General features: G+C 38.0%; 1 non-coding gene across 1 annotated transcript; it reads right to left on the bottom strand.

Moving 5' to 3' along the window:
* Window positions 1-6,184: 6,184 nt before the first annotated feature.
* LOC125824887 (small nucleolar RNA R71) lies at window positions 6,185-6,291 on the bottom strand. The gene has a single exon (XR_007442820.1). It is a non-coding gene; the product is annotated as a small nucleolar RNA R71 (small nucleolar RNA).
* Between the last annotated feature and the right edge of the window lie 7,056 nt (window positions 6,292-13,347).

Raw genomic sequence — 13,347 nt, 5'->3', positions numbered from 1 at the left:
CTCGGTCAAAGTTAGTTGCCTAACTTTTTTTAAAATTTCAATTTATTGCTTTCTTATTTTCTAGCAAAATGCGTAGTCAAACATTTTTGCTCAACTTTCTAAAGTTAGCGGCCTTTTATGGCGGTTAGCGACACATTTTCTTATTAATTTTTTTTATCCACTTTGTAAGTGGTTATTAGATAGGATTTTTTTGTGTAAATTCTAATGTTCTCCAAGTTAATAATATGCTGGAATTTTAATGAGTTGTTTGTACTTTTATACTTCAATTCAACTTTAGATAGTCTTTGTTTTAACAGTGACATCAGAGATCTTGTTGATCTTATAGGCTCAAAAAAAATTAATTTATTGACAACACAAACGACATCTAGCAACCTACCTTTAAAACCACATTTCACTTTCATTAGTGAAAATTATCAAATTTGATTTGTGAAGATGCATGCTTTTTTTTGAAAGCCTATGAAATCGAAAAATTACGGCAGGAGATAGACCTGTACATGTGTTTACAGGCAAATCCTATATATCTTGTCTTGGATGAAATCCAATAGTGAAGAGAAGGCAAAAAAAATCTTAGGGAAAAGTTTATTATGCAGAATTTTGTGGCAGTTCGTGTTCTACAAAATCAAGGCTTGTAAGACAGCAAAAGAAGTTTGTGATATATTGAAAAAATATATAAGATGACGATAGGACACGTCAAATGCAAGTGTTGAACTTGAAAAGAGAGTTTGAGTCCTTGAATATGCAGGAGGATGAAACAATCATTCTTGTAACTCACCCGAGAGATTTGACTCTAACATTTTCCCTCTTGAAAAATTCAAGGACCTAAGAAAGTGCTCATTAGGTGAACTAATGAGTGCTCTTTAAGTACAAGAGCAAAGAAAGACTATGAGATGGGACAAGTTCAGTGAAGAAGCTCTCTCTATACAAAAACAATATTACGTAAAGAAAAGCAACAATTCAACCAAAAAAAATAAGGGCAAGCATGATAGTCAAAAAATATTGAAGAGGTAAAGTAAAAGTTTTCTCCGAGTAAACATTGCAAAAAACAGCACATCAGAAAAAGTACTATTGGTGGAGAGTCGATTCTATATGCGGAAAATATAAGCAAATAGGGCACATATCCAAGTTTGAAAATTAAAAAAATTAAGGTCTCTTAACTTTGCAAGAACAACTAGCAGAAGTTATTGATGCACATGAGGCAGATCTTTTTGCAGTTTCATACTTCTCAACAAATGATTCATTAGTGATTGTACACATCACTTGTGTAGTGATGCTAAAATGTTCAGGTTTCTTGATGTCAAGATATGATACTATTCCCTACTTATAACACAGTGTTTAAAGCCACAAGTGACTCCAAGCTGATCCATGGTATGGCATGACACTAAGAATAACATATAGATAATGAGTGAAAGTATTGATGGGGAAACTAAACTGAAATATACCATGAGTCTGAGTAAAACTAAATACTAAAAATGAGTTCATCCAAACATAAGATAATGCTGAAAGACTCATATTTGATTGACTATTGGAAAACCTCTACTTAGATGAATTACTAGGACAAGCCCCCCAACTAACTATAACAATATGAAAACTGAAGACTAAATAAATGAAATAAATATAAAGGTTGTCCTCGAATGATGAGGACTCACCAAAATCTTGTTCTGAACTGATATGAAGTCATACTAACCGCGAACTGGATATTGAGCATCTGAACCTATATTTTTGTCACTACCCAGAGGTACCCCTAGATGTAACAAGACATATAAGACCCCGAGAGTCCTCATACAAGCCACTTAGCATATCATAACATAAAGTAATAGAAATGAGCGGGAATTTAAAACTTTTCAATACAATCAGAGTCTTTTATAAAATGAGCAGAAGTCTAACAACATTGTCTCAAACCATCTAAACAACATGAATAAAGTCTTGGGTCACAACCCATACAATAGTCCAAGACATAAGAGAAAAGCATTAAAGAAAGTGGTGATCACATTCTCGAATACAATAAGGACTCACCAAAACTTCACTTCCTTGATCAACAAAGGCACGAGTGTGAGAATCAATGTCGCCGGACCCTACCTTTGATAAGAATGTCGGCAAGAGTATGTGTTAGTACAATCAAGTACTAAATATTATGGCTAGCATACACAACATAAACATAAGCATTAGTCAACATAAGACATAAAACATAAGCATAATCAAGTCATAATATGCCTCATAATGAAAGAGGAATACTTCCTTAAATAACCTCACTTATCCTTTGCCAAGACATAGGTCATCCACCTCTAGTCAATCTTGCATCATGGAAGACATATCTAGCAACACTCCAATAAAATCATCTTCATAACATAATTACATTATTCATATTTACTTTTAAAGACATGGAGATTCTCCTCAATGCCTAGCTTATAAAGGCTAATGGGTATTCGCCTCTTGCCTTACTTACTTTTAGATTGTGGGTAGTCGCCTCCACAATCTCATGATATGGCACGGGTACTCGCCTCCACATCATTTAATAAGGATCATGGGTACTCGCCTTCATGTCCATTAATCATAGTAAGAATGTGGGGACTCACCTCTTGTTCAATTCTAAGGAGTATGTGAATCACTTCATATCCTTACATATGGAGGTCAAGGGTAATCACCTCTAGCCTCATCAATTACATAAGCTTTTAGTCTAAATTCATTTTAGGTGAGTAATCCTTTTAACCTAGAATCATTTATGTGAGTAAACCTTTCACATTCATTAAACCATGCTTATCAATTCATTATGGGAAGTATCCCTTCCACATCATAACATTAACAATCAACAACTCATAGCCTAGGTTTTACTCTCAAGAACTACATCTCATGATCATCATCTATGCTATAATCTCAAGCAATTAACATCATATTCATCATATATGCTTTGATATCAAGCAATTCTAATCATACTTCATCAATTCTATAAGAAGATATCTAACCCACAAAGTTTCCCTTCATGGCATCAACCCAATCATATCAATTCTACCCTAAAATCATAGGATAGGCATGGTACACATAATTTATTTCTAAATACATGCCATTCTATCAATTCAATCATAAAAAATCACAATCCACTCAATTGGATCAACATTCATCAACAACATTTGAAGAAACCCTAATTAGAATTGGGGAAATTTTTCTTCAAATTGTGGAATTCTAGGGGACTCCATGAGAGAAAGTATCCCATGGATGAAAAGTCATCATACCTTAGTCACAATGCCCACAAAATCTTGAAGATTGGGAGACTTAATCTTGACCTAGCTTCAAACTCCTTCTTTTTTTTCCACCTTCTAGAGAGAGAATATTTGAGAGAGGATTTGGGTTTTCTTTTGGGAATTGGAGAGAATGACTTAATTGAGTGAGTTTAGGGGTCTAAAATCCTTATATAAGTGGACTAGGCTTAGGAAAAATGACACCACATTGATTTAATTAAAACCGGAAAAGACCCTAAAGTCCCTAAAATAACTGCCAGGTCCCCACCCATGAGACCACGACCTACAGACTGTGGATGGACCTATGGTCCGTCCTTGTCAGAGAATTTTGGCCATTTGACGGTAGCTGGGACCATGGGGCGTGGACCCACCTATGGGGCATAGGTCCCACCATGGTCCATGGCCTTGACTATTTTCTGAGGTTGCCTACCCACAACCTAACCTACGGTCAGTGGGTTAACCCACAAGCCGTGGTTGGCTCTCGTGGATGGCACCTGTAATTTCCCAACAACTGCTGTTTTGCCTCGTTTTGAATCCGGGGTGCTATATTATCTCCCCCTTGGATCATTCATCCTCGAATGAGATTCTAGGCACATTTCAAAACAAAAAGACTCAAGACTAGCAGCCCATCATGCATGCAACTCATCAAAATGCACACAACTAAGAAGGATACATCATCTCCTAGCTCGACATACTTAATGCACCATAAGGGAGTAGGAACTACATATAACAACCCAATATGCATGAAATATTAACATTTCTCATGTTCAAGTAGGAACTATCATCTCCAACTCAAAAACAATGCTCTACACAATCTCATGGAGCTCATATGCAATTTAATCTCAAAAAGCACAAATTCAAGGAGAGGGATCTCCACTCCAAGTCAAGGCATGTTCTACAACTCATCTCATGTAGTCGATAAGCAACTTGTACTCAATACTCAACAACATAAGGAAAATAATTCACAAAATCCATTTTTTTTTCTAAACTTAAGTTTTTTCATGAACATGCAATTTAAGGAAATCATGGAAACACATAAAACACATGACTTCAAACATAAGAAAACCAAGAGGAACTCATTAACTCAAGCTAGAATAGGAGGAAAAAATATGAGGATATCGGGACATCATATCGGCCTTGGCCTCGGCCTCCTAATTAGCACCCTCAACTTGATGGTTTCTCCATAACACCTTAACGGAAGCAACCACTTTGTTCCTCAACCTCTTAACTTGCCGGTCTAAGATTGATGAGTCCATAATTTGGACTAATTTAGGGCTATATTTTGATTGAATTAGTGTACTCAAATGCATATTTTGTCTCAATATCTGATGTAAATCCTTAAGTTTTAGGTATTTGACTTGAGAGACAAAGCATGGACACTATCGAGCAAAAAGGAATGAAGCGGCTGAAAGAAGGAAGAAAAGACGGCCTGAAGATCGCCTAGTCCATTAGGCGAGTCGTCGAAAGGCCTCAAATCTCGCCTAATGTTCCAGTGTGCTGAGCCCTGAAGGAAAAGATCAAGTCTGTGAGGAAAGGGAGCAGTCGACACATCGCCGAGTAGTTCCGCGAAGCATTTCCATATCGCCTAATGATTCAAAACGCGAAGATGCTGAAGGAAAAAGCTAAAAGGCGATGAACCAGATCAAAAGGCGGATCACCGAGTGCATCGGTGATCCTGACTAACTGCGTTGAGTGATCCTTCGCAACACAACTTTTTGAAATCTATAAATACTCATTTAATTCTGTAGCTTAGTATCAAGTTGTAGAGAATTATTATTGAGACTTAGAATATTTTTATTTTTTAGTTCTTAGAGTTTTTGGGAGACATTGTTCTTGAGCTTGAAGGTTTTGAAGGTTTTCAACTCCAAGAAATTGGAAGTGAGTATCCAAGAATCTTCATTCTAGACGTGTTTAAAGACATTTTCTATCATACCCACTTTATGGAAGCACTTGTTGGTAGTGATTTCTATCTCTTATTCATGTCTAGCTAAAACCCCAATTCCTGGGCTGTGATTTTGTGAATATGGGTTAAATTTACTGTTGGGTATTGCTTATTGTTAGTCTATTTACTTTTTAAATTTGATTTCGTTTAGTAGTTGTGTTTGAACTTAATGGGATTGTAGTTGCAAATACGATTTCATCTTAGTGTTTTTGGCTTGCTCGTGAGAGAGGTTTTAAAACTATGACTACTAAATTGATAGCCGGTGGTTATTGAGTTGTCGTGGGTTCAGCTCGAGAGAGTGAATCCTAGGCCTTTTCCCACACATTCAGCTCGAGAGAGTGAATGGGCTAAGGAAAAAGCTGTGCTTAATTGCGGTAACTCGGTGTTCGAGAGAAACTGAGTTAATTCGGGGTAAATTGCTTGAGAGAGATTTAGCCCCACTAAGTCTAGCCTAGTTACAAATGTTTAACAATTTACTATCAATATCATTTACCCAATAGTATATTTTATCCCATATTCCTATCACATCCCAAGAATCCCGTCTCCCTATTACTTATCTTTATTTTTGCTATTTTTGTTTCTTAGTCAAATACAAAACCCCCCATTGATAATTGACATTCGTGTCACCCCTTGATTTATCATGTTTTTACTCGTTAATATTTATAGCTATGATTGATTAGAACATAGTTTTACTTCTCTATTAATTCTTGCAACCAGTCCCTTGGGACTCGACCTCAACCCATTCGATTGGGTTATATTACTGCATGCAATCGTTGACACCTGAATTGGAAGTCATGTCTTTGATTACGTCAAACATCAAAATGGCACCGCTACCGGGAGTGGTGTTAGTTGAGAATGTTTAGTTTAGTAAAATTTTTGTTCTTATTAGTTGTAGTTCTACTTACTTAATTTTTAGTTTTGTTTTGCATGTTTGAGCTTTGAAACAGAGGAGGTGAATATGTCGAGCAGTACTCGCGAGCATATGAAGTTTCCTCTATTAGAAGTAATGATTATCAGGGATCACATTCTAATCTTCAAACAATTGGAAGGTGAACGAATTCATGAGGCATGGGCAAGGTTTAAAGAACTGTTAGTTCAATGCCCAACTCATGAAATTCCTGATATAGTCCTCATTCGTATCAAATGCCTTATAAAGATCATAACACACAGAAAGGTAAAGACAAGAATGTAACATACATGATTCCATAAGAGTTAACCAAGGTGGTCTTATGTTCTGATTTATGCACATATATATTGATACTTAGTTTCATTGAACTCCTATTTAGATATGTTATTGCCTTACATATTCAGCACATTTTCTCGTACTGACATCCCTCGCAGGGGATGCTGCATTTCATGTTGTAGGCACATGTACTTCAGCTAGTAGACATCATCAGTAGAAGCACACGACACTCAGCTACTTTCGGTGAGCTCCAGATTGATTCGGATCTTTACTGAGTCCTTGGTAGATTCATTTTGGTATTGTATCGTAGTTAAGGGTAAGGCAGGGTCTGTCCTGACCTACTCTAAGGTTTTCTATCTTTTAGAGGTTTTGTAGACTTATGTATATGCTTTAGTTGCGTCTTAACAAGTTGTGGCCTCAACGACCAAGTCTTGTATATAAGTTTTGGGTCTACTTATGTTGGTTCGTGTCGCTGCATCCTATGTGAACTTGTCACAAGATTGTCATAGTTATATGCATAGTAGGCACATGTTACATGTTGGTTCTCTCAGACCTTTAGGGCATCGGGTGCCTGTCCGTCTTAATGGGATTTGAGGCGTGACAAAAGTGGTATCAGAGCAGGTCATCCTAGGGAGTCTACAAAGCCGTGTTTGTGTAGAGTCTTGCTTATGGATATGTTGTGCACCACATTTATAAATAGGAGGCTACAGGACATGTAGGAGTTGCCTTTTTTCTTTCATTTCTTAGACCGTGCGATAGAACCAAAGTTGTAGGTGAATCATATTTAACTTCTAAATTGATTTTATTATAGCAAAGATGTCGGTTACGAGAAGGAGTAAAAGTACAGGTAAGCGAGTAGATGTGGCTGCCAAAGATGGGACCAACCAACACCACCTAATCAAGCTGTTCAAAGTAAGGCTCAAGATGAGTCCCTATCACAGACTTCCTCGACCCCTCCATCTCTAGAAGATCTAAGGAGGGAAGCTGCACCTCAAGAACCCACTATTAATGCTACCGAGCAAGATTTGAGGAATGCAGTCCAATTATTGACTCGTATAGTTGCTAGCCATGGACAAAGGCAAGAAGGTCCAGTTGCAGGTACTAGTGGTGTAGATAGAGCAGCTGGCACGCGGATACATGACTTCCTTAATTTGGACCCTCCGTCATTCACTGGGTCAAATCCTAATGAGGATCCACAAGATTTTGATAGATGAAATCCAATGCACTTTGGATGTTATGCATGTAAGTGGTAAAGAAGCTCTTGAGCTAGCAGCATATAGATTAAAAGGTGTGGCTATATTGTGGTATGAAGCTTGGAAGCAATCTAGGGGAACATATGCACTTTCAGCTACGTGGAAAGAGTTCATAAAGGCATTCCTTGACCATTATCTGCCATTGGAGATCTGAGAGGCTCGTGCAGATCAGTTCTTAAATCTCCACCAAGGAAATATGAGTGTGAGAGAGTAAAGTCTCAAATTTAATTCCTTGGCCAAGTATGCTCCTAATGTAGTAACTACTATGGAGGATAGCGTTCATCGATATGTGGATAGATTAGATTCTGGTTATAGAATGTACCATTGCTTCGTTGATTAAAGATATGGATATAGCAAGGATGCAAGCTTTTGCGCAAAAGTTGGAGGATCAAAGGCAAAGAAGAAGGACACAAGAGTCAGAAACAGGGCATTCTAAGAGGGCCAAATCCATGGGGCAGTTTACACCATCCCAAGGTGAGTTTAGGCTTCGGTTCTTTAACAAACTGCCTAGGCCATCATCTTCCTACTCTACAGCTAGTGCCCCACCTCGGTTTCAAGAATCTAGGGGCAATCAGTGTGAGTAAAGAGGTGGAAGCCAAGGTTCACGAATAGCGGGGTACCCAGAGCAGGGAAGTATGAGCCAATCAAGACCTCCTCGACAGTCTTGTAAACAATGTGGAAGGAATCATCTAGGTGCATGCAGGTTTGGGACAAATGTTTGTTTTTAGTGTGGTACACCGGGTCATCTGATGAGAAATTACCCTCATAGGGGTGTGGGTGGTATGGCGCAACCTACTAGATCAGTTGTTGTATCATCATCATCAACACCTTCTTTGGGTAGGGGACAAATGCCTACTAGTTGTGGTAGAGGATTTAGGGGAGCAACTAGTTCTAGTGGAGTTCAGAATCGCAAATATGCCCTAGGGGATCGACAAAATTCAGAAGCCTCGCCGGATGTGGTTACAGGTACATTGTCAATCTTTTCACATATTGTATATGCATTAATTGATCCGGGATCTACACTATCATATGTTACTCCATTGGTTGCTGAAAAGTTCAAAAGAACACCAGAATTATTAGTGAAGCCATTTGAAGTGTCTACACCGATTGGTGAGTCTATTATAGCTAGAAGGGTTTATCATAATTGCATTGTAACTGTTTGTGATCGTGATACATTAGCTGACCTTGTTGAGCTAGAAATGGTAGATTTTGATGTTATAATGGGTATGGATTGGTTAGCTTCTTGTTATGCCATTGTAGATTGTCGAACTAAGATGGTGCATTTCCATTTTCCAAAAGAGGCAGTCCTTGAATGGAAAGGTAATATTGGGGCACCAAGAGGTAAATTTATTTCTTATCTTAAGGCAAGTAAGATGATGTCCAAATGATACATATGTCATCTAGTGAGAGTGAAAAATATAGATGCGGAGCCACCAACTCTTCAATCCATTCCGGTAGTGAATGAATTTCCTGATGTATTTCCTGAAGATCTTCCAGGCTTGCCTCCAGAACGAGAAGTAGAGTTTGGTATTGATGTGATTCCAGATACTCAACCTATCTCCATTCCTCCGTATAGAATGGCCCCGACAGAATTACGGGAGTTGAAGGAGAAATTAAAAGACTTATTAGAGAAAAGGATTCATAAGGCCTAGTATGTCCCCATGGGGAGCACCAGTTTTATTTGTACGCAAGAAAGATGGTTCGTTAAGAATGTGTATCGACTACCGGCAGTTGAATAAGGTAATGATTAAGAAAAAATATCCCCTTCCTAGAATTGATGATTTGTTTGATCAGTTACAAAGTTCTAGGTGTTTTTCAAAGATCGACTTGAGGTCGGGTTATCACCAAGTAAGGGTCAAAGACAAAGATATTCTCAAGACAGCTTTTCAGACACGGTATGGTCATTTTGAGTTTTTAGTCATGTCATTCGGGCTAACAAATGCACCAACAAATTTTATGGATTTGATGAATAGGGTGTTCAAGCCATTTCTAGATGTATTCGTGATAGTATTCATAGATGACATTTTGGTGTATTCAAGATCAGAAAATGACCATGCTAATCACTTGCGACAGGTTTTACAAATTCTTCGTGATCGTAAGTTGTATGCAAAGTTCTCTAAATGTGAGTTTTGGTTGAAATCTGTGGCATTCTTAGGTTATATTGTATGTGATGAAGGAATAAGGGTTGATAACCAGAAGATAGAAGCCGTGAAAAACTAGCCAAGACCTACAACGCCTACGGAGATCCGTAGTTTTCTTATATTGGCAGGTTATTACAGAAGGTTCGTTGAAGGATTCTCTTCCATTGCTGCACCCTTAACAAATCTAACACACAAAGAAACTAAGTTTCAGTGGAGTGATGAATGTGAAAGAAGCTTCCAAGAACTGAAGAATAAATTAACTTCTACACCTGTATTGGTACTTCAGAAGGCACAGAAGGCTATGCAGTGTATTGTGATGCTTCGGGAGTGGGATTAGGTTGTGTATTGATGCAGCATGGTAAAGTAATAGCTTATAGCTCAAGGCAGTTGCGGCCACATGAGAAAAATTATCCAACCCATGATCTAGAGCTAGCGGCAGTTGTCTTTGCTTTGAAGATATGGCGCCACTACTTGTATGGAGTTCATGTTGACATATACACTGATCACAAGAGTTTGCAATATATCTTTAAGCAAAAGGACCTAAATCTGAGGCAGCGAAGATGGCTGGAGCTATTAAAAGATTATGATATCATCCCGGGAAAGCAAATGTAGTAGCTGATGCGTTAAGTCATAAAATAATGGCAAACACTTATGGGTAGTCTGTGGAAAGACAAGGAATAACTAAGGATCTATGTCAACTAGCTAGCTTGGGGGTTCACCTTCTTGAATCTCCAGACGAAGGGGTTATTGTGCAAAATGCGGCAAAATCCTTATTAGTAGTGGAAGTGAAAGAGAAGCAGTACATTGATCCTATTCTATTAAAGCTTAAGGAGAATGTACAACAGGGTATGACAAAGGTATTTGAGCTTACGCAAGAGGGAGTACTTCGATGTCAAAACAGATTGTGTGTGCCTAATGTAGATGAATGAAGAAACATGATTATGATGGAAGCACATCATTCGAGATATTCTGCCCATCCAGGGTCAACTAAAATGTATCATGACTTGAAAGAAATGTATTGGTGGGGGGACATGAAGAAGAACATTGCGAAATTCTTGGCTCAATGTCCAAATTGTCAACAAGTAAAAGTAGGGCACCAAAAGCCCGGTGGTTATATGCAGTGTATAGAACTTCCAATTTGGAAGTGGGACATGATCAACATGGATTTTTTCACTGGTTTGCCTCGCTCATTTCGGAAGTTTGACTCCATATGGGTAATAGTTGACAGACTCACCAAATCAGCACACTTCTTGCCGGTGAGGACTACTTATATAGATGAAGAGTATGCAAGGTTGTATATTAAAGAGATAGTTCGACTACATGGAGTGCCAATCTCTATAATAACTGATAGAGGAGCTCAATTCACTGCAACTTTTTGGAAGTCATTTCAGAAGAGTTTGGGAACACAAGTAAATTTAAGTACATCCTTTCACCCCCAAATAGACAATCAGGCAGAGTGTACAATTCAAACACTTGAGGATATGTTGCGAGCTTGTGTATTCGACTTTAAGGGTAGCTGGGATGATCATCTACCGCTTATTGAATTCGCTTATAACAATAGCTACCATTCAGGTATTAAAATGGCACCTTATGAAGCTTTATATGGTAGAAAATGTAGATCCCCAATTGGCTGGTTTGAAACAGGTGAAACTGCCTTATTTGGGCCAGACCTTGTTCATCAAGCTATGGAAAAAGTCACGGTGATACAACAGCTGCTAGAAACAGCTCAAAGTCGACATAAATCATATGCAGATGTTAGAAGGAGAGGACTAGAATTTTCCATAGGAGATTGAGTGTTCTTGAAGGTGTCACCAATGAAAGGGGTAATGAGGTTTGGTAAAAAGGGAAAGTTGAGTCCACGCTACATAGGGCCATATAAGATTATCCGAAGAATTGGCCAAGTTGCATATGAGTTAGAGCTACCTCAAGAACTTTCAACCGTTCATCCGGTGTTTCATGTCTCAATGCTTCGAAAATGCGTAGGTGACCCATCTCGTATTACTCCTACCGAAGATGTAGAAGTTACGAGAGATCTCACTTATGAAGAAGTACCCATTGCTATTCTGTATCGACAAGTTAGGAAGTTAAGGAATAAACAAGTAGCTTCTATAAAAGTATTATGGAGGAACCAACAAGTAGAAGAAGTTACATGGGAAGCGGAAAAAACAATGAAATTGAAGTATCCTCATCTCTTCCAAACCAATGAGAAAGATGAAAATGTTGAGTTAAGGTGTTAACAAGTAAGTATAAGTCTATATGTTTAATGTGAGTAATAGTAATACTTAGGCTTGAACTTGTTTGGGCTGGATAACCACGTTAACATTCGAGGATGAATATTTTCAGGGGGGAAGGATGTAATAGCCCGTATTATGCATATGCTTGTTCTGTTCTTTTAATACTTGACATAGACTTATAGTATAGGTGAGGGAACATGTTTCTTATATGATTAGTGTTGGTTTAAACTAGCTCGGAAGGTGATGTGATGCCTTGCATGTTGCAGCATGTGTACTGCAAGTTATAACTCCAACGGAAATATTTAAACTTGAGACGGGAAGGTGGTAATTGAGCTTAAGGTTGAAAGTTAAGTGCTAAGTTAAAGAAAAAGAGATTAATAATTAGAAAATGGATTAAAATAGGTGAGCTGCTTGCTTGACTTAACTAAGCTAGTAGGTGACAAGTAGATGCATCACCTACTTTGACTTATTGACCAGTCCAAAGAACCAAGTAGGTGCATCACATACTTGAACTAAATGGATCTAGTTAAAAAGGCCAAGGTTTGTAGATCAGATTTGGGCCTATGCTAATGGACTCACTTGAGGCCCAAACTATGTTAAATAAAACAAAATAAAATGAAAGCCCAACAGCCAAATTTGTCAAGGCCCAATATTTAAGCCCAAGTGAAAGCAAGTAGGTGCATCACCTAGTTTGACCTTTTGAGCTGCTTGATGTACATAAGTAGGTGCATCACCTACTTGACCAATTAGTGGCTGAAAATGAAGCTTTCTAGTGGATATTCTTAAAGGTGAAGAAAGCTCAATATAAAGATATATTGGCTGCTATTCTCATTCATTTTAACACACATTATTGAGGATTAGTTCCAACTCTTTCTCTCTCTTTTCTCTTAAGGATTAAACAGAAGCCTTATAGTTCTTCTAGGGTTCTTGAAGAAACCCTCATCTCTGCAAGACAAGGTAAGTGAAAACACTTATGGATTTAGCTTAATTCTCCCATGGATGTTTAGGAAAACATGTTAGTCATGCTCAATTATAGGTATAAAGGCATAATATTTCCAGAAGCTACTGCTCACTTCCTTGGTTATTAAGATACTTTTCTCTTCTTCTTTGGTTTAAGTGTGAAGGGAAGTTGAAGTTCTAGAGGAATTCAAGTTATAAGGAGAAGTTGCAGAAATTGAGGTAAGGTGATTGCTCCATTTTCTTTCTTCTTATGGATGAGTTTGAGTGAGGAATTAGGGGTGTGCTGTCATAAAGAACTCAAGGGGGTGGTGAGTTCAATAATTGGTTGTATGATAAAAGAATATTTGAGGTTGTTTTATGTGTATTGTTGTTGGTGCAGTTTGGGTAATCTTGGAAAAGGA

This window comes from Solanum verrucosum, unplaced genomic scaffold, assembly GCF_900185275.1.
Source record: "Solanum verrucosum unplaced genomic scaffold, falcon-dt-bn FXZP01000111.1, whole genome shotgun sequence".
In the NCBI taxonomy this organism is placed as follows: domain Eukaryota; kingdom Viridiplantae; phylum Streptophyta; class Magnoliopsida; order Solanales; family Solanaceae; genus Solanum; species Solanum verrucosum.
Note: the sequence above shows the minus strand (reverse complement) of the source record. Positions and strands in the feature narration are given on the sequence as shown.